Source organism: Pleurodeles waltl, chromosome 6 (assembly GCF_031143425.1).
Source record: "Pleurodeles waltl isolate 20211129_DDA chromosome 6, aPleWal1.hap1.20221129, whole genome shotgun sequence".
In the NCBI taxonomy this organism is placed as follows: Eukaryota; Metazoa; Chordata; class Amphibia; order Caudata; family Salamandridae; genus Pleurodeles; species Pleurodeles waltl.
The window spans coordinates 1,662,751,105-1,662,771,244 of NC_090445.1; the positions used below are offsets into that span (position 1 = coordinate 1,662,751,105).

A 20,140-nucleotide genomic window follows, 5' to 3' on the forward strand; every position below is an offset into this window, starting at 1 on the left:
AAGAATTAGGTCCATCATCATCACAAGAGTTCTCCACCTGGCAATGATTGCCACCATCTTCGTGACCTGACCTCCTGACTTCTGTCCTTTTATCTGGAGGATCCTCAATAAATGTGCCACTAGAGCTGGCGTCGTCCTCTCGCCCTGCATACACACGTCTGAAAATCTCTGCTTGTGGCGAGGATATAGGAACAACGCAATTTCTGTTCCACCATCCTTTACCTTCCAGCAGAACAGAAGACTTCGTAACTCTAATCATTTAACAGGTAGAGAAAATTTTGATGCTCCTTTGGGCACTTTGTAAGGTTTTTTTTAATCAAAACCCAGTCATTCACATTGAGTTGAACATCATTCACATTTTTCCGTGAATCATAGTCATGCTTCTGCACCATCTGTTTTCTATAAACTTGCTGTCTCAACTCATTTAAATCCACATTCACACTTTTGTTACTAAGGGAAGCCATCCATGTTGGTAATAACTGAGATCTAGATTCCCTACCCCTGAGAAGCACAAAAGGAGAGAAGCCAGTGGTAGAATGTGGAGTATTCAAGTATGCCCATATTTTCTCATTCAAAAACTCAATCACATTGCAATTAGTTGCTATGGCTGTTTGGATACCCTCTTTCAAAATGCAGTTGGCCCTTTCAACTAATCCATTGGAAGCTGGACTATACAAGGCTACACGCAAATGTCTGATGTTAAACCTAGTCATAAAACTCTCTATCTTGGTGGAAGTAAATTGTACACCATTGTCTGTGACAATAACAGACGGTGGACCCTCGAAAGAGAATAAATAGGATAAGAATGATATAATAGATTCTGTGTCAGCATGCTCAACAAAGGTGTAATAAATCCATTAAAAAAAAAATCTATGGCAACAATCATGTGTCTCATGTCTTTTGGTAGCATATGAAAAGGACTTGAAAAATCAATGTCAACGCTTTCCCAAGCAATATTAAGAAAAGGAATAGTATGTAAGGGTTTAGTGTGACACTTCCAATGCTTATCAGACACTACGCACGAAGAGCACTGACCCACAAAGTCTGACACCTGTTTATCAAGACCTGGCCACCAGTACTTCTCCTTAAGTCTCCTGCAAGTGGCTGAGATGCCCAGATGACCTTCATGTGCAGCTTTTATCAATAGGGGCCTCAACTCACAGGGCAGAATACAAACAGAATCCCTCATACAGATGCCATTTTCGCAGGACAGTTCAGCAGCTAGCTGCTGAAATGTGTTGAGTTCCCCACTAAGTTTCTTATTGTTGGGTCAACCATGCTTGATGTGGTACATTACTTCTGACAATAGTGTATCTCTGGACATACCTGAATTCCAATCCTGCTCAGAAAATAAGCCATCCGAAGCAGAAACCATGTCTAAGGCTCCAACTACACACTCGGAGTCTTCATCTTCAGCATTTAGCTGGGAAAAAGGCAGCGGCAACCGAGAAAAACAGTCCGCCCTAACATTTTTCCCACCAGGAAGATACTTGACCTCCAGATTGTATACTTGTAGTTTGAAAAGCAACCTTACTAATCTTGAAGATCCTTTTCCTAGGCCATTGCCATCCATAAGAAATACAAGGGGGTTGTGATCAGTGTATAGAATACAGCACGTGCCCCAAATATAAGTTTTGAATTTATGGACTGCCCCGACACATGCTGAAGCTTCTCTCTCGATAGTACTGTAATTACTTTCGGCCTCTGAGAGAGATCTGGACGCGAAGGCGATAGTGTGTTCTTGTCCACCAACCCATTGCCCAAACATCGCACCTAGACCTTTCAGACTAGCGTCAACAGTAATAAAGGACTTGGCCGAAGGTATGAAAGATTTCAATGCTGGGGCTGACAAGACTAATAGTTTGATGGCAGCAAATGCTTCAAGTCCTTGCTCACCCCAAACAAATTTGCTACCTTTCTTGAACAAGGACCTGAGAGGTTGTACTAGCATGGCGTAGCCTTCAACAAACCTCGAGTAGTATTCACACAAACCCAAAAATGAGTGGAGCTCATCTTTGTTGGTGGGGCAGGGCACATTAGTAATCGCATATAAGTTCCCCTGTTTAGGCTTAATGCCTTCTGCAGAACTAGTGTGGCCAAGAAATTCCACACTCTTCACCAAACATTTACATTTTTCGCTTTTAATAGTCATACCACAATCTCTGAGGATGGAAAATACTCTATCCAGAAGAGTTCTATGTTCTTCCATGTCCTCAGTATGTATCAGAATGTCACCCTGAAAAGCACACACGTTCTTGAGATTACCAAATAAAGAGTCCATCATTTTCTGAAAAACACTAGCCGCAGACGCCAGACCAAAAGGTAACCTGAGATATTTAAAGGCACCAAAAGGGGTTACAAACGTGGTGAGTTCTTGAGAGAATTCACTGAGAGCAATCTGATGATACGCAGATTGTAAATCTATTGTGGAGAAAACCTTCGAGGTACCCAAACCAGAGATCATTTCTTGTATGAGAGGAAGGGGATGACAATCCACAAGTATATTCTTGTTCAAAGATCTTAAGTCTACACATAGCCTTAGATCCCCATTTCTTTTCTTTGTGAGTACAACCGGCGAAACCCACTCCGGCAAATCAGTGGGAGTTATTATACCATCCTTAACAAGTTTATCTAGAAGGTTTCTAAGTTGTCCCCTCACAGAAATGGGAACCGGTCTTACTTTATGTGAAATAGGAATAGCTCCCTCCTTGAACCTGATACAATGTTCAAAACCCTTAACCATGCCAACTTCATCAGCAAATACCTCAGGATACTTCGTTACAAAAGACTCTGCGATGATATCAGTGTTAGACAATGTAAGCTCAGATACTTCCACAAGCATATCTCCTAAAGATATAGGGGTGTCACATCCAGGGCGGAGCACTATGCCCAATTTCGCTAGATCTCTCCACCCCACAATGTCTCTGCCACTTACTGCCACATAGAGTTTGCTTACCGTGCTCCTACCTAAGATAGATAAAGTAGCCAAAATATATCCTAAAAGGTCAATGTCATAATCCCTGAAAGCCTTGGGACTGATGTCAGCATGTAGTAACACCTTTGTTGCCAGCCAGAACTTGCGATAAGTCACAACTGCAAGTATAGTAATTGCTGAGCCAGAATCAGCCATGACAGAAACTTCTATTGAGTCAATAATTGCCTGACAAATAGGTCCCTCGACATTCCTAACCATAGGAATGTCTACCGTTAGAACAACGTTAGACAATTTAGTAATGCAATCCTTCACCATACAATCTTTGGCTGCCTGTTCGTCTTGAGTGTAAACATTGTTAACTTTCATTCTTGTACCACTATTTACAGGTTTGTAGGTACGATTGAGTTGTCTACAGACTACTTGAAAATGACCTACGTTTTGGCATTTTAAGCATTTCTTGCCCAAAGCTGGACAGAATTGACTATTACCACTGTGATTGCGTGAACCACAGCGGAAACACAACGGAATTTTTTTACTTTGTTTCATAGTTCTCTCCTTAATGTAGCAGACTGCAGAGTCCTCAGTCACCTGATTTACACTTGCGTGTTCAGTCTGCCCACATACCACTTTAGATGTGATGATGGACCTCTCAACGGCCTTAGCTATGTCAACTGTTTCTTCTAAAGAAGGATTACGACATGCTAACAAGCGTTCCTGAACTTTTTTTGAATAGCAATGAAACACAAATTGATCTCTAATGTGCACAGCCACATTGCTACCAAAGTCACACCTTGGAGCAAGCACGAGTAGATTGGCCACATATTCTTCTACTGACTGATCCATAGCTTGCTTACACATTGCGAAGTTGAACCTCTCAAGTAATACATTGGATTCATCTGCAAATTGTTTCCTAATTCTCTCCTTCCCTTCAATATACACATTCCATACTGCATTATCACCACTACTCCCATTGGGTGGAGGTATAGCAGGTAGGTTATCAAACACACGCTGCCCAGCCACACCGAGGTGATTAAAGAGGAGGGGCGATTTTCTTGTAGGTGAAAAGTCATTAGCATCAATCACAACTAAATCATTTTCAAAAATTCTTACCCACTCACTCCACTTGATGTCTGGTTTCCTACCACTTGGTATAAAAAGGTGGTGGTTGAACCACTAAATTACTAGAAGCCATATTATATAATTTACAAACACATTACACATAGAACACTGTCCAGTGATATTGTGAGTAAGTGTAAAGTTCCAGTGAGATGAGCCAAAAGAAATGTTGGAAACAAGTAAGATTAGGAGCTCCACCTGTAAGCTTATCAAGTATTTTTTTTTTTTCTTAGTCAACGAAAGTTGAAATGGTTTCGGTGAGCGAAACTCACTCGCAGCGTCTTTAGAACAACATGCGGAATCTTGAAGTCTTTTCAGAGATTAACACAATTGAGACTCACTTGTGGCACCCTCCGGCAAACTTGAAATGATCGCAGCATAGACCACTTGAGGTTTCCTTGATACACAATGCAGGATTTCCTCAGCCTCCGGCACCCGCAGAGCGTTGTGTATCTAGGCAAAGGGACACGCGTGGCGTACATACCGCACGTACAGCAGGGAAGCTCCGGTCAGCAAACAATCATGCTATTACGTCCAAAACAAACTTTATCTGCTCCAAGCAGCGCTGCGCGAAGTTACATATCCTCAAGGCTGTCAAGGAGACCATAACCTCAGGGGTCGATCGTTCAGTGCTGGTCGGTGGACCCGTCAGTGTCCGGACGAACTTTGGATGCCTCCTAGATCTTCTTCGAAGGTCAACCCCACTCCTGGTACCATATTATGTAGGAGGGGAAATGGCTTGGCACCAATCAAATGAATCCTCAGATACAAAGTACTGGTTTCTAGACGCTGTGTTTAACATGGGTCCACGGCAGGCACAGGACACGACTGTACAGCATGAAGATAAGAACATCAGTGCCGCACCAGGATCTAGAACCCACAGAAGGTTCTACCCGCCTAACGGTTCAGAACTTACAATAACTAAAACTAAACCTTAAGTAAACATTGGCAAAGTACAATAAAGAGTAAAATAACATAACAGACGCGCCCGCAGCAATATTATAATGTGCAGACGTGTACTACAGCGTTCCCCTGCTAGGGGGTGTGAACAAATGGCACGAGGAAATCTGTTTTTTTTGGCACTTTTAACACCTGCTCAGAGCAGGAGTTAAAAGGGGGCATGTCATTGAATACTATGGGCCCCTCTATACTCTGCTGGAGTAGCACCAAAATATTGGCGCTACTCCTTTACAATACATTAATAGCGTAAAAATCTTTTTCTAAAATATGCCCCTCTGTGGACCGATTATTAGGGAATCTGAATGTATGTTGGAACCCTCAACAGTTCAGTGCCCCATAATATTAGGCTGGGACCTTAATTTCTGATCCTGAAATATATCTGGATTGAACAAGAGAAGTGGGTAAGGGATATGAGCTATGGAAGAACTGAAATAAGACTTTGAATTAAGAGATCATTAGCATCTCTTTGCGAGTTGCCTGGAGAGGTATCCCCAGGGCAGGATACCTCTCTGGGCAACTACAAGTTTTCATTCTGGAAAGTTTGGGTCTGCCAACTCAGGACCTGATAATGTTGGGCCCTTAGGCAATGGGGCCAGACATGTCACCAAAAATGAAGGACTAGGGGCTGAAATCCAACACTGTCTAACCTCCTGTTCCCCACCCCCACCACTACCACAGGTGAAAGAAAAGATCCACCACACATTTACCACCGTGGGGGGAAAAGAGTGCATATTTGGGCCCATTATTTCCCCTGAAAGTAAGAAGATTAGGAATGGTATACAGTATCCCCAAGTCCATCCGTCTTTCCCTATTGTGAGGAAAATAACTTGTGATCCATGGATATAGGTGCAGTGGATATTGTCTGGACTCTGGGACTCCTCCCCTCTGAAATCCCTGGAACTATATCCGGGTAACTCTTAAGGAGGTTCATAGTTTCAAAGGATTAATTGGATAGAGCGCTGTGTGAGACTGGGATCACCCAAAAAAATTGTAAGTTAAATACATGCTGATCTAAGAAGTCTAAAAGAATGACACAGAACTTAAACAATATTCTGAAAAAACGGATAAGAATTAAAATTGATTGATTGACTTGCAATCACCTACATAAGACTACACATGACACTCCGCTCATTTTAAATGAATAATGAATGACATATTTCATGTAGTGGATATATTGTAACCCCACAAAAACTTGAATAAACGAATCCCATTCTCTCTGAAAGGTGTCTGAGATGTAAATATTCAATAGGGAGTTGGTTCCTTATGTTTTGAGAGCACCCGCTTTCATAAATCAAATAATTTTTCCAGAAATATTTCCCACTTTCTTGATAGACTCCCCCTGGTAGTAGTCCAGCAACTGCAAAACTCTGTAATTATGTTTTCATCTCTGTGATCATCATCATCAGACACGCTGAAGGCAGTGTCCTGCGAGGCCTGAGGGCATGTGGCCTAGTGCCCGGTGGCCCAGTGTCCGGCGTGGCTGATGTGCTTGCCTTGTGGGCTTTATCGAAGGAGGACCAGGTGCATTGAGTAGACAGAGGACACTCCCTCCACCCTCAGCTCATTCAGGATGGTCTCAGGCCATGTCCTTTGGATACTGGGGACAAGTGGGTTGGGCAAAGGGCGAGGATGCAAAAGCAGATGTACTCATGTATATTTGCATTCCTTTATGACTCGCTCCTTCAGCCGAGCCCCGTGAAAGGATACAGGGTGGGTGCAGTCATCATGGTGATTAATTGTTCTCTTATATAAAGCCAAGTTAAACCATGGTTGACCATGTGTAAAACTTGCATTAAGATGGGTTGTCCATGAACACAAAAGAAGGCTTGCTTTGTAATGGACTTTTTAGTGGCACTGAAATAAGAACAAAGTCTAATATAAAATGACTTTGAGGTAGGGGGTGATCTGCAGCAGGATGATTCTATACAGGTGCATCTCGCTCCCTCTGGAAGAATGTATATGATGCAGAGCTTTACCTCCTGGTGCCCTTGGGCTCCTCTCCTTGGTCTATTTTGGCACCTTGGTCTATGCCCCCTGCTATGTTAGTAGACATGGCAGTCTATCTTCCCAAGAACAGAGGGCAGAGGTATTTGTCACATAAATTAATTGTCTCAGCCTTGCGGCCACAGCTGACTGATACAGCAAGAACAAATTCAGCGGAGAGAGCGAAATAAATGTGGCGCGCCTTGCTGATGCATGCGAAGTAACCGCTGTCGGAAGGAAAGGTTGGCATGACCTCTCCTGTAGTTCCAGACTCTGGTTTCTGTGAATTTCCAGGTAGTATCAGCTGCTTCATGAATACTGCAAAGGCAACTTTCAAATTGAGGGATCTCACCCTGATAGGGGACAAATGGTATTTTTTTTGTTTCTAGTTATTTCTCAATCTTTACTGACCATGGTGGGTGCATGTCATGTGTCCTTACCTTACAGAAAATTAACTAAGGCCACTAATTCTTTACCTGCACAGTTGAAGTTTCCACTTTGCAGAGGAGGCATCAAACACCTCCCTGGATATAAAACCGACCATGTTCTGTGGGGGCTCCAAAAAATATGAAGAATTAATGCCAGACTGAAAGAAAAAAAAAAGAATTAGTAAAAAGCAGGGAATCCACGTGTTGTACTAAGGTGTGTCTGTCTGCATAGAGTCCAACATGCCTAAAGATAATGAGATTCACTTTTACAGGGAAGCCTTCCAGGTGAGGAAATACCTACCTTAAATAAAACACCCAAAATACCTACCACAAAATCATCCAAATGCCTACACCATCTCAGTTTGTTATACGAAAGTCCCCAACTCTCAACATCAGACAACCCTAAATTACCACATCCCACAAAATATATAGATATGTATGTTAAGGGTTTTGATTGAGCACGGAAATACCAGAAAAGAGTCCTGGCGCTAAAGAACTGAGCACAGAAATCCTACTGCCAAGAAGAGAGAACACGTCAGTAGGCATATAGTCAGGTCTTTAAGGCTTTTCTAAATTTGATCAGACCGACGTCCTATGCAAGGATAGAGCCATAGAATTCCACAAGTTGGCGGCAGCCACGCAGAAGGCCATACCACCAGAGCAGACTTGGTTACCTCTGGGAGTACAAAGAAGGAAAGAATACTGAGAGAAAATGTGGCGACCAGGAACATTAAACTTAAATTTGTTTTCCAAATACATTGTGCCATGTTTGTAAAGAGCCTTTTGGACTATGCACAGAGATTTTACCAAAATCACTCGCAACCAGTGTAGACAGTCAAGGGAAATTCTAAAGAACTGATTGGTCAGCATTTGGGCCCTAATTTATACTTTTTTTGTGCCGCATTATTGTCATTTATTGACGCAAAAGTGGCACAAACTTACACAATACATTCGTTTGTTTAAGTTTGCACCGTATTTGCGTCAAAAAATGACGGTAATGCAGCGCAAAAAAAGTATAAATCAGGGCCTTGGTTTCTTTATCAGTGGTACAATGAATGCCCTTTTCCATTCACTGGGGACCCAGGCATTGATCTGTGAGCCTTCACGCGCACCTCCAATGTGGGTTGGAGAAGAACAGATTTGGCCAACTTCCAATATTTAGGGGAGATCAGGTCAAGAGGCGAAACAGTTTTAATAGCACCAGAGACAAATAGAACTTCCACAGGTCATCACAGAGAGTGATAGGGGCCAGGGGTGGACTCAGCTACACACTCCAGTGGAACGGGAAGATGGTCAAAAAAATGAAACATCTAACAGAAAGCCAGAAGGTGGCGAGCAACGTCCTGCACAAAAAGAATCCTGAGAGGCTTTTTCCTCTTTCTATATCTGCTGTTTAATGGAAATAAAGAAAGAGGAAAAAATGAGTAGAAATTAACATATATCTCCTTGCTACCCCTCTTCTGTGGAGGCGTATCTTTTTGGCACATTCCCAGGTTTAAAAGTTCTTGTAAATCTTGGAATGTGTCCAAATCCATGGATGTTGCGTGCGAACACCTCCCTGGTGTAGCGTAATGTAACGCAGCAACTTGTGCTTTGTTACATTACTCGAGATTTATGAAGCCACGCAGGGCCATGCAAGGTGGTCTTGTGTGGCTTCATAAATCTCACTTGAGGTTAACGTTTCCTGTGCAAAAGCGGCGCAAACTGGGTCATAAATATGGCCCATAGTGTGGACGAACCACTAGAGTGCCAACCCAAAATGGCGTATCTTGGTGTCCCACTGAAGTGCTGAAAGCTCTTCTCATTATGTAGGAGTGGTAAAAGAAGGTCCCTTTCCCCACAATACCTAAGTACTTTAGGAAGCCAGAAGAAATATCTATCGGGGGAAGCAGGCTTGGACAAGGAAGAATACATCTCAGTGTAATGAAAAACACCATTGTGTAATAAGGACATCGTCACTTCATCACTTTTCCTCATCCTACTTTTAATCCCGAGGATATAACAAGCAAAACAAAGGGCATTGAGGCCCAAGGTTAGGTTAATGATGCTGCTCATTTGATTTTATTATTATAAATAAAATTAAACACAGAGAATCACCTGGCGACGTAAGCAAGGACAGCTGAACCATAGATCGCACCTGATCCCACAGCCTGAACCCTGATGTGGATTATGAAATCAACCGAGGGATGCTGAAGTGGCGGCCATGCATACGTCAACAATAGAAAGCCTGTGAAACAGCGATGTCCCTACTTCAGATGCTTAAATTCTGGACTGGTATGGGAACTTCTGCCAACTCTCAGGTCATAGATATGGTGGTGCATATCCAGACGCTATAGTTAGAAAAAGAAGGCTTATGACATGAACGACTAGTGCTAGAGGTCACAAAAAGAGAGTCAGAACAACAAATGTAAACTATAACCCTCATCAGATAAGAAGGAAGAATATAAAAAAGGACGGGCAATTTCCTAGTTCAGGTGAGAGTCAGAGTAAACCTTAGCTAGAAACTCAGAGGTGAGATATAAGATCAGAACCTCATTTAGAAAGTAGAGGTAAGGATCAGAGGAAAGCAGAGACAGAATACACCAATCAAGTAATATCTTAAGAGTACTCTCCTTTACAGGCTAAAGGGAATAAATTGCCACGCTGTAAGGATAAGGGAAAATATCTCAGAAGGGACAAGCCCAAACCAGACAGTCCTTTAATTTCAGGATCCGGGACGTCAACTTCTGGTGCTGGCGAGATACGTGATGAAGACTGGGCCAGTGACGGGAATGGGGCATTGTAAAAGTACACTCCGCTAGTCCCCAAAGTAGGGGAAACCAAGGCCCGTATTTATGGGAAAGTGGTGCAGTGCAGAGCATCAAGTCACCTTGCTGTGCTACACTGAGTCACAGGGAAAGGGCAGGAAGCGTTGTATTTAAGGCATAGGGCTACCACTTTGCGTGGTGCAAATGTGACGCAAGGCTCTCGTAAATATGCTCCCAAATCTTCCTTTCCCAAGCCGGGGCCAGCAGGATAACTTGAGCTCCCATTTGATTCCGAGAACCTTCTGTGACAAACCAAAAATAGGGTAAGTAAACAGAAGGCTCTGAATCCAAAAAGAGGGCACAGCATCTACTCTTAATGCCTCTGGACCCCTCCCAGGGAGAATTACAGTCAGCTGGGGGTTGAGGGAACATCAAATGGATTCCACAAAGTTGTTAACCAAGTCACTAGCACAGTTAATGTATGGCTCTACCTTACAAAATATTCTGAGGCTTCTTGCCGATACTTGCCTCATTTACCTCTCCTTGATTGAGAAGAGAAAACTGGCCTCCAACTTGGCGTAAAGGGGATCTCGATGCTGGGTAAAGTATTTCATAGCAGAATCTTTTTATGACAGTCATGAAATTTGCTGAACCTGGTAACAGCTCCTCACTGGATGTTTTTTTTTTTTATAACAAACTTAAAATGACATGCATATGCCTACTGGTGGGCAAAGGCACCAGCGAAAGTGTCACAGCTCTTGTATCTTGTTGTTGCTCCTGGATCAAGCAGCCAGTATTCAAAATTTATAGTAAGGTGGTGTTGGGTAAACATAGGACTCCCCCGGAAACATGAGAGGGCGATTTGGGTAGGCACTTGACAAGAGCACAATAGATGAATTGTTGTTGACAGACTTGGAGGGTGTCTATGGCAGCTGTCATAAAGCAATCCATTATAGATATTTACATTGGGTCTACTGTACTCCAGCAGGGCTTTGGTGCTTAAAGTTCTGCACTGATGCTAATTATGTACATTGTGGTTGTACTGAAGCTAACTTTCTACATCTAGCATGAAAGTGCCCTCCTATGGCACAATTTTGGGCGCAGGTAGAGATTTTACAGAGATGACGGGTGCAAACAACACTACATCCTCTGGTGGCCTGGTTGTGATATGCACATGACTTCCCTAAAACGAACTGTAAATACATGGCTTAGTCCTATTTCTGGCTATAAAAGATGTATTGCCGAGATGTAAGCCTCCCCAGTTAATCACAGCATGGCACAGAGACTTAGGACCATATTTACGACCCGGTATCATCAATTTTGCACCATGCAGCGTGGTGCAAAAGCAACGCAAACCTTAAGTGAGATTTATGAAGCCAAGCAAGGGAGGCATTTCCACGGGTACTACATGGATGTTACCATGCAACATCCATCGATTTTTACACATTTCCAGATTTACAAGAACTTGTAAACCTGGGAATGCACCAAAAAGATATGATTTACCAGGAGAGGCGTAGTGAGGAAAAATATGTTTAATTTTCCTTGTTTTTCCTAATTCTCTCAGGAATGTTTTTGTGCAGGAAGGTGACATCTCACCTGTGAGGGCGAGCAAGCGGTTGATGCTGCCAGAATCACATCTGGGACGAGAGGGCCGTGAATGACTGCCGTAAGTTGTCTTTGAACAAGTCTTGTTGTGGGCGATATAACCTGATACCAAGGTATCGGACCGCCTTCGTTGTCCATATTAATGGCTCATCAACCAGGCTTATGATCTGGGGGGCACGTCCCGGTGGAATGCGATGATGTATGACTTCCCCGGTTCACCCGGAGGCCTGCTGCTTCCTCAAAATCCCGGAAAGTCGCATAAATTGACTCCACATCCTCTGCTGTGTCTTGAAGGTATAGTATCAAATCATCTGCGTATAGTGACACATTATGGATAGTGTCATATAGGGGGGATACCCCAACGTCGACCCTTCACTTGGAGACAGTGCACTAGTGGTTCCATGGTAATAAGGATTGGTGATAGGGGGCAGCCTTGACGCGTACCAAGGCCGATGGGGAAAGGGTTTCAAATAAGGCAACCCACATGTGCTAGTGAGATTGGGCTAGTATACAGCAGCTTCGTGTATGCCAGAAGGTGTCTACCAAAGCCCATTGCCCGCAGAACCTTGGCCCGGATAAGGAATCCAGATTTATACTTGCTTTGCACCAAAGTGGCTTCATTTTTTTTCAAAGCAAATTCAGCGCAAACCTAAATCCAAATTTATACTTTGGTGCTTTGCCCACAGGTGCCCTTCCCTAGCCCCAAAGACCCACACACCCACACCAAAGGGACGCCAGTGAATGGGGGGGACCCCATCCCAGGTCACACAGGTAAGTTCAGGTGAGTATTTACAATTTTATTTTAAAGCCACAGGGGGCCCTAACTTGGGCCCCCTACATGGCACTGACCAAATGGCCAGGCCCAGGGGACATATGTCCCCTGGGCATGGCCATTGGGGTGTTGGGCATGACTCTTGTCTTTACGACTGCAGGAGTCATGTCCATGGGGGATGTGTGTCAAAGGACGACGCTAGTCTGGTAAGAGGCATTTTTATGCCTCTTACCAGACTAGCATCATCCTTTGACGCACAACCTCCAGTTCTCCCTTTGCCTCCCCATCCCGGCTAGCGTCCTTTTCCAAGACGCTAGCTGGGCCTTACCGCCGGCTACCGTCATACCATAAATATGACACCCGGCCGACATCTTGGGATGGTGTTAGCCGGCGGTATACTTTTTCACGCAAAACTGCATTAGCGCAGTTTTGCATGAAAAAGTATAATCAGGGCCCAAAGGTCTTCTTGAGGTCTAATATAAGACATGCAGCTTGTGGATAGCTCAGTGATGCCTGGTCCATAACGTGGAAGAGCTGTCTGATGTTGTTGGACCTGCTACGGCCTGGGATAAATCCATTTTGATCTGGGTGTACAATGGCGGGTAGCACCTGTAGATACCTCTCGGCAAGTACCATGCCGAGTATCTTGTAGTGCACGCCCAGCATGGCTATTGGGCAATATAAAGAGAGGAGGGTGGGGTCCCCATCTGGTTTTGAGAGGGGAATGAGGATTCCACCTCCATTTTCTAGGACTTGGAGAAGCCAGCCTCTGGCATCTGGTTCTATGAAGAGGTGAGTCACTAGTGCGCTTTGTGTAGTCTGTGTACCACCTAAGGTCTGCCACCAGGAATGATGCCTTACCTGGCCATTGTCATCCATCATCAGCTGCCTGCCAGTGCTCACCCTGGATCTGCTGGGAGAAATAAAGTGGCTGGATCATCATAGGTTAGCAGATGGCAACAATGCTCACCAAAAGTACACCGGAAAATGAATACCCATCAAGGGGTCGTGGAAGCATGCTTGCGAAAATGCAAAGGATCCACTGACGTAGCAGTGGGTCTTACACTGGCCCAACTGACTAAACCTGATGGGAGGGGCTGCACGGTATTATGCACAACCCTAATGGGGCAACCAAAAGCTGCATCCTGCATACAAATGCCTAGATTTACCAAGTCTTTGCACTAGTGCGAGCGTGATAAAAAGTGGCACACAACAGCAACAACTATGATGCACTATATAATACAGAGGAGGCACATTAAACATGGTGCTTACATAGCAAAGCTTCAGTGAAGCCACAGCGTACTGGAGAATTCCATTTAGAGTGCGACAAAACATGAGATAAACGGCTTTAAACGCTATCTTCTTGCTCTAACACAACAGCTCTAGCCGCACTTTTTGAAGCATCTGTTTCAACAATAGACATTCAGTTCCATATTTATACTTTTTTGCACTGTATTTGCGTCATTTTTTGACACAGAAACAGCACAAACTTGCAAAATACAATTGTATTTTGTAAGTTTGCGCCGTTTTTGCATTAATAAGCGGCGCAAAAAAAGTATAAATATGGGCCTCAATTCTACATAATGATGAACCTAGCTGCACTGAGGCTAAACACTTTTTAAATGCCCTTGAGGGTTCTAATCTTATCCAACATGTGGTTGGACTCAGTGCTTTAAATGGAAAAATAGAAGTGCAGGTACTCTGTACCAGAGTACCTGCTTGTTTCTGAGAAGTGCCCGTACTCTCCAATTGAAAGTATTACGTTTTTGTTGAGATATGCCGGTACTCTCCCCCTCAAAATAAAAAAGTGCCGGTACTCAGTACCGGAGGGTACCGGCCCATTTAAAGCACTGGTTGGACTGACTCATAATGCGGGCCACATCCTCGACCTGATCTTCTCGCATTCCCTCAATATCCAGATGGATCCGTCCTTAAAGTAACTTGGGCAGATCAATTTCTAGTTTCATTTGGTTGTGGCCTGCTTTAAGAACATACTACCCCGCCGCAGAAAAGTTCTAGGCCTTGGAAGCAAATGTCATAATCTTCGCTTTCGGAGGCACTTCAGGAAACTCCCTTGGAACCTAGGGGTGCAGAATGTGTTGATCTGGCCAGAGTAGATGATTGTTTATCCTTTACCCTGGATAGTATTGCTCCGGTGAGAGAAGTTTCCCAGATGAGAGCTATGCTGTCTGCCCTGTGGTTCTCCGAGCCTTGAACGCAGGTAGAAGAAATCTTATTGCCCAGGCTCAAAGGCCATTTACAAACCAGCACTAAACCGCCAGAACAACTCAGTGTGCAAAGTTTATTTCGGATTCTATCATCACGGCAGTTAATAAACCTTGTGAACATTTTAAGGTTGTTAACTCTTCTTTTTTCACCAAGTGCTTTGCAAAATGCATTGACTCCTCCTGCTACAATATGTGAAGAACTTTTGAATTTCTTCTATAACAAAATTAAAATAATTTATGGTAAATTCCCTGTACATGGAACTTCAGTACCGATTTTTGACAGAAAACCTTACTCAGGCCCTTTGTTAGCCAAGTTTGATGCTCTCGCGCTCATGGATGTGTCTGCCTCTTAGGCTAGTTGCAAATCTGGGTCTCCGATGGACCCATGTCCTCCTGATATTCTGAATCGGGTTGCACCTCTAATTACCCCATTTTTCTTAAATTGACGAGTGTCTCGCTGGAAGCAGCAATGGTGCCTCGGAGCGGGAAGCAGGCTATACTTCTCCCACTATTGAAGAAAGCTAACCCAGACCCCCAGGTGCTGAACAACTTTCGCGCTACTTCCCTGCTTCTATCTGCCATTAAAATGCTAGCTCAGCCATCAAATTTCCAGCTTTTTGGAGTGTAACGACATACTCCAGGACACCCATTCGGGTTTCCGTGCAGGTTGTAGCATGGAATGCACTCTTTTGCAAGTCGCTGACTTCATTAAGGACAATTTTGACAAGGGCTTTGTGGCCATGGTTGTCCTTGATTTGTCAGCGGCCTTCGATACCGTCTCCCATTCTGTCCTTTTAGACAGAATCTTGGAAGTGGGTATCCAAGGCACAGCATGGATTGGGTGAAATTCAACCTGGAGGACCGTTCTCAAAGGGTATTTCTTCTTCCCTTTACATCTTCAGGCAACCCCTTTGATTGTGGGGTTTCTCTCGGCTTGGCCAATGCTTTTTAACATCTGCCTTGCTCCTTTGGACAAACTAGTGGAGGCATGGGGCATAAGAATTATCTCTTATGCAGATGACATGCAGTTAATGCTCTCATTCTAGGAAAAGGAACTGGGCACACTGACTGGGTTTAAAGACTGCCTGAGGGCACTCAGCAACTGGATGAGTGCTACTTCCTCAAATTAACCTCAGTTAAAACTGAGGTTGTTTTTTTCGGGACTAATTGTCATCCTGATGCTTGCAATTGGTGGCCTTCCAAACTAGGGTCTTCCCCTTCCCCTGCTTTGGTGGAAAGAAACGTTGGTGTTAAATTTGATTGCAGTTTATTGTTTGAACCCCAGGTCAGCGCAGTGGCTGCCAGCTGCTTCTTCATGCTGAAAACGGTCAGGAAATTGACCCATCTGATTCCGGAGGTTTGCTGCAAAGCTGTAATTGATGCCTTGGCAGCATCGAAACTAGACTATGTGAATACCTACCACACTTTCAGCTCCATCGTTTACAGATTATTCAGCATGTGGCAGCCTGGATTATCTTGAAGATTCCTGCAAATGCCTTGGGAACACTTTCCCTATGCAGTATACACTGGCTACCTACTGGTAGTCATATTAAATTTAAAGTCCTCACCTTCGCTTTCAGAGCCTGTGACCAGAAAGGCCCTTGTTACCTGAGGAAGTGACTGCTGCCTTACTGTCAGGAGAAATCCCTTCCGTCCAATTGACAAAAATCTCTTACGCCCCAGATTAGCAGGGCAAGAAGAGGCGGTTGTTCTTTCTCTTACATGACCTCCAAATTGAGGAATTCTTTGCCTTCCTAGCTCTACTTTGCTCTTTCTGGATCTATCTTCCAGAAACTCTCGAAGACTTATCTGTTTGATATCTATGCACTTCTTGTGGTGGTGTCTCAGTTTCTGTGAATGGTGTCTCAGTTTCTAGGGCTGGAGCGCTTTCTCAGAGGCAGCCAGGTGCTCTACAAATCCATATTGTAGTGTATTGTATTATATCAGGATGACATAAGATTGAGGCTTGAGTAAACATCTGTCTGAACACATTGAAAGTTCATTTTTGTTGGTTATCCCAACAAAAGCTTCTTTTCATATTCAATTTTTTCTATAAAATTATTGGTATGTTCTCCATAAAATTTGGTCCAGCAAAGCTTTGAATGTTGTTCCAAAATAGCTGGACTGTTCTTGGGAATCCATAGAATGACCAGAAGCATTCTGTCTAAACCCAGGATACTCCACTTCTGCTTTTTTCAAATGCCTGATTCTCAGGCTTACAAGTCAGTAACAGTAAAAAAGTCTTTATTTGAGGATTAGCAAATAATCATGGAAGCATGCATCTAGAAAAACATACGTACATAATAAGTTGCCCTTGCGTGGCTTTATAAATCTCATTTAGATTTTGCGTTGCCCTTGTGGCTTCTTGCATAGCAAAAGGGTGACACAAAACTTTGATAAATCTGGCCCAGAATCATGATATAGTTCTGCATATACAAATTACACAACTCCACATTTTCTCTATGGTAGCTCCTAGAGGACAAGAAACTATTAACAGTACATCCCCTATCCAATTTTCCTGTCCCTTGTGGCAGAGAAAAAAAGGGGCGGGTTGTTGATCTCTATGATAATTACAATAAAGGAGGGAACAGGTAGATTATTGGTCCAGTGTACACTCTCCCAAATACAGCTAATGAAAAATTTACGAAGTACACTGTTCCATAAATGAAAAAGAATACAGATATACACAGGGCTATTGATAGTCAGTAGCTTAGGAGAGCCCTCACACACCCAATAGGATGTCAATCTTCATCACTGGGCAACCTCGTCATCAGACCGGCGCTGCAATGTCTGACGGGCCACACCTGATGAAGGTGGTGGTACTTAACTGGAGACCATCTACCAGAATTGGTCAGATGTAGGATGAATACTGTCTATCGGTGTATGTAGGAGAGAGGAAGAAATGAAAGATAAAATTGGCTCAGAACCATAGACATCATGTTTAATAATTCAGGAATAGGTTAAGGCCAAGATTAAAAGTAAAACGAGGAGTGCTGGTGGAGATAATGGTCAGCTGCACTCCAATAAAGGAAAATAGGTAGTGCCCCAAATCCTGTGATACTAGGTCAACATGTTTTGCATCTAAGTGGTCACTATTGATCCAGTGACGCTTCTTCAGGACCGGTACTACTACTTCTCCCATACCAATACGAAAAAAGAAAGTACTGGTCGGTCACTTACTTATGTCATAGTCAATTTGGTCAGCAAGTCGCCCTGTGAAAAAGTGAAAACAGAAGGTTTGTTTGCAAAGCAATTGTAGTGCACAGTGAAATTAAAAACAGTGATCAAAAACGGTTCAAAACCAGTCCAAAGCGTGGTAGATAAAAAAATAATAACTTGGCTTACCATCCCATCACAGAGTACGGGCTTCCTAGGAGTACGCAAGCCTCAAACCCAAGAGTGTAATACTGGACAGAAAGACAGGGATAAGGCACAAAACACATGTATACCGGTTGCACATTGAAAATTACCACCAACATGTATCATGGTAAAAATATTGTCATGTCATATTAAATAAATCAAAATGCTCATCCAAAGTTAATGCAAATTCTAATATAATTTCGTATATGGAAAAGCAATTGTTATGTCATGTCCAATAGCAAACGCAGGTGGTAGGTCTTAGAAACAACTAGGGACCCAACAATCGAGGTAAAAGAATGTAAATCCGATGGTCAAATCGGGTAAAGAGATAAATAATTACAACACGCTGGTCCTGTAATTCAGGAAGAGGCACTTCGGTCCTTAAAGTCAATTTTTTTCCAAAAGGAATGATCATACTCACAGTATCTTCTTCCTGGAGTTAAACGGAGACCTACCCAGGGCCGTGCTCCTGTAGACAGTGAGGGAGCGTGGTCCCCGTGTTTAAAACACACAGCGCCGCGGTCAGGCGCGTCAAACCAGGAAGTAATTCCTGAAGCCAGATAGGTCTAACGTCAATGAGACATGGCCCCATCACCGGGATTCAAAATAGAAAAAGAAGAAGGACCCATGTGTCGGCCCTACGCGGCGGCCATCTTGGAAGAATAGCCCAGCTCTGATCGGGCAGAAAACACATATAAGAAATGAAAAAACATCCCCTGATCAAAAAAGCTTTAAAAAATGGTATTAACCAATTTGAAAAAAACGTTTTTTTCAATATCATGGCTAAAACAGGTGAAGTCCTCGGTAGAAAAGGCGATGGATAATTATGTCCAGGGGAAGTTAAGCGTCGATGCTCATAATTAGCATCATGTCACAGAGTGCAGTTAAGGAGTAAAAGTACACCAAGGAATATCATCATTCAAACCCATATTGGATGTCTTCAGTCTGAAAATCCAGCGTTGTTCAATCTTGAACAAAGCTGTAGGGTCATTGTTGACGGTCCTCGGAGCTTGTAAGACAACCCACCATACATCATCAGGACCATGATGTGCTTCCAAAATATGGGCACTCAATTTTGTGGTGATACGGGAACACCTGATATTACTATGATGTTTGTTGATCCTATGTTTCACAGGCCTTGTGGTCATACCAATATAACACAGATCACAGGGACAGGTGATCATATAGATACAGTGTCGTGTATTACAGTTGGTATGCCTGTTAAGATACCAAGTTCCGATATGTTCCAAATCCAATTTGTCCAGTTGTTTTGTAAGGGGGCAGACATGGCATGTGCCACAAGGATAGTGGCCAGTGACCGGGGGAATGTTCCATAGGGTAGTCTGCAAGGACGAATCCTGTTTTGGGCGGGGACGAGCATGGGCCACCAAATCTTTTATGTTGGTAGTCCTTTTAAATGCGTATGTTGATGTTGATCTCTATTGACATTTCCCTAATACCCTAATACTAATCCCCTGATCCAGGGGATGTCCAGATAATGTCACCCCCATTGCATCCTAAACAATCTTCAATAACTGCCTTATTTAAAGAGGCACAGTCATTGTTCCATACTGATGTTCCAAGTAATATAGATGAGTTTATTGCTGCCCTCTACATATTACATCATGAAAGTTTAATGTTGTCCTCCACATATTCCAACCCTGATGACCTGCATTTTGAGGGCTAGAACCTCGGATACCCAGTAAACACCTGCAGAACCCATTCTCTTGTATTTGAAGGGCATTTAAATCCATTAAGCTCCATAATCTGCGCCATTGTTTAAAACTGGGATGCATTTCCTTTTATATTTCTCTGGCAGAGGGACAATAGTTTTCTTGTCCAGTTTCATTGCTATATTTGGGGCCAAGTACTATTATAAAGGTTTTGGATCAATTAGTCTCCAGGTTTAACTTCTCCATGAAATCGACAAATGTATCCAGGAAAATTTTAAGGGGTTCTTGCTATCAGTATCACATCATCTGCATACATGAGTGCAGGTACAGGTC

At 43.3% G+C, this 20,140-nt stretch overlaps 1 long non-coding RNA gene across 1 annotated transcript in view; it reads right to left on the reverse strand.

Annotated features, from left to right (window-relative positions):
* Positions 1-13,458, reverse strand: part of LOC138301303 (uncharacterized) — a 28,963-nt gene extending 15,505 nt beyond the window's left edge. The window contains exons 1-2 of the long non-coding RNA XR_011205081.1: positions 13,408-13,458; positions 7,471-7,580 (exon numbers count right to left, since the gene is read on the reverse strand). This is a non-coding gene — a long non-coding RNA (uncharacterized lncRNA). The remainder of the gene's footprint in view (positions 1-7,470; positions 7,581-13,407) is intronic.
* Positions 13,459-20,140: the final 6,682 nt, after the last annotated feature.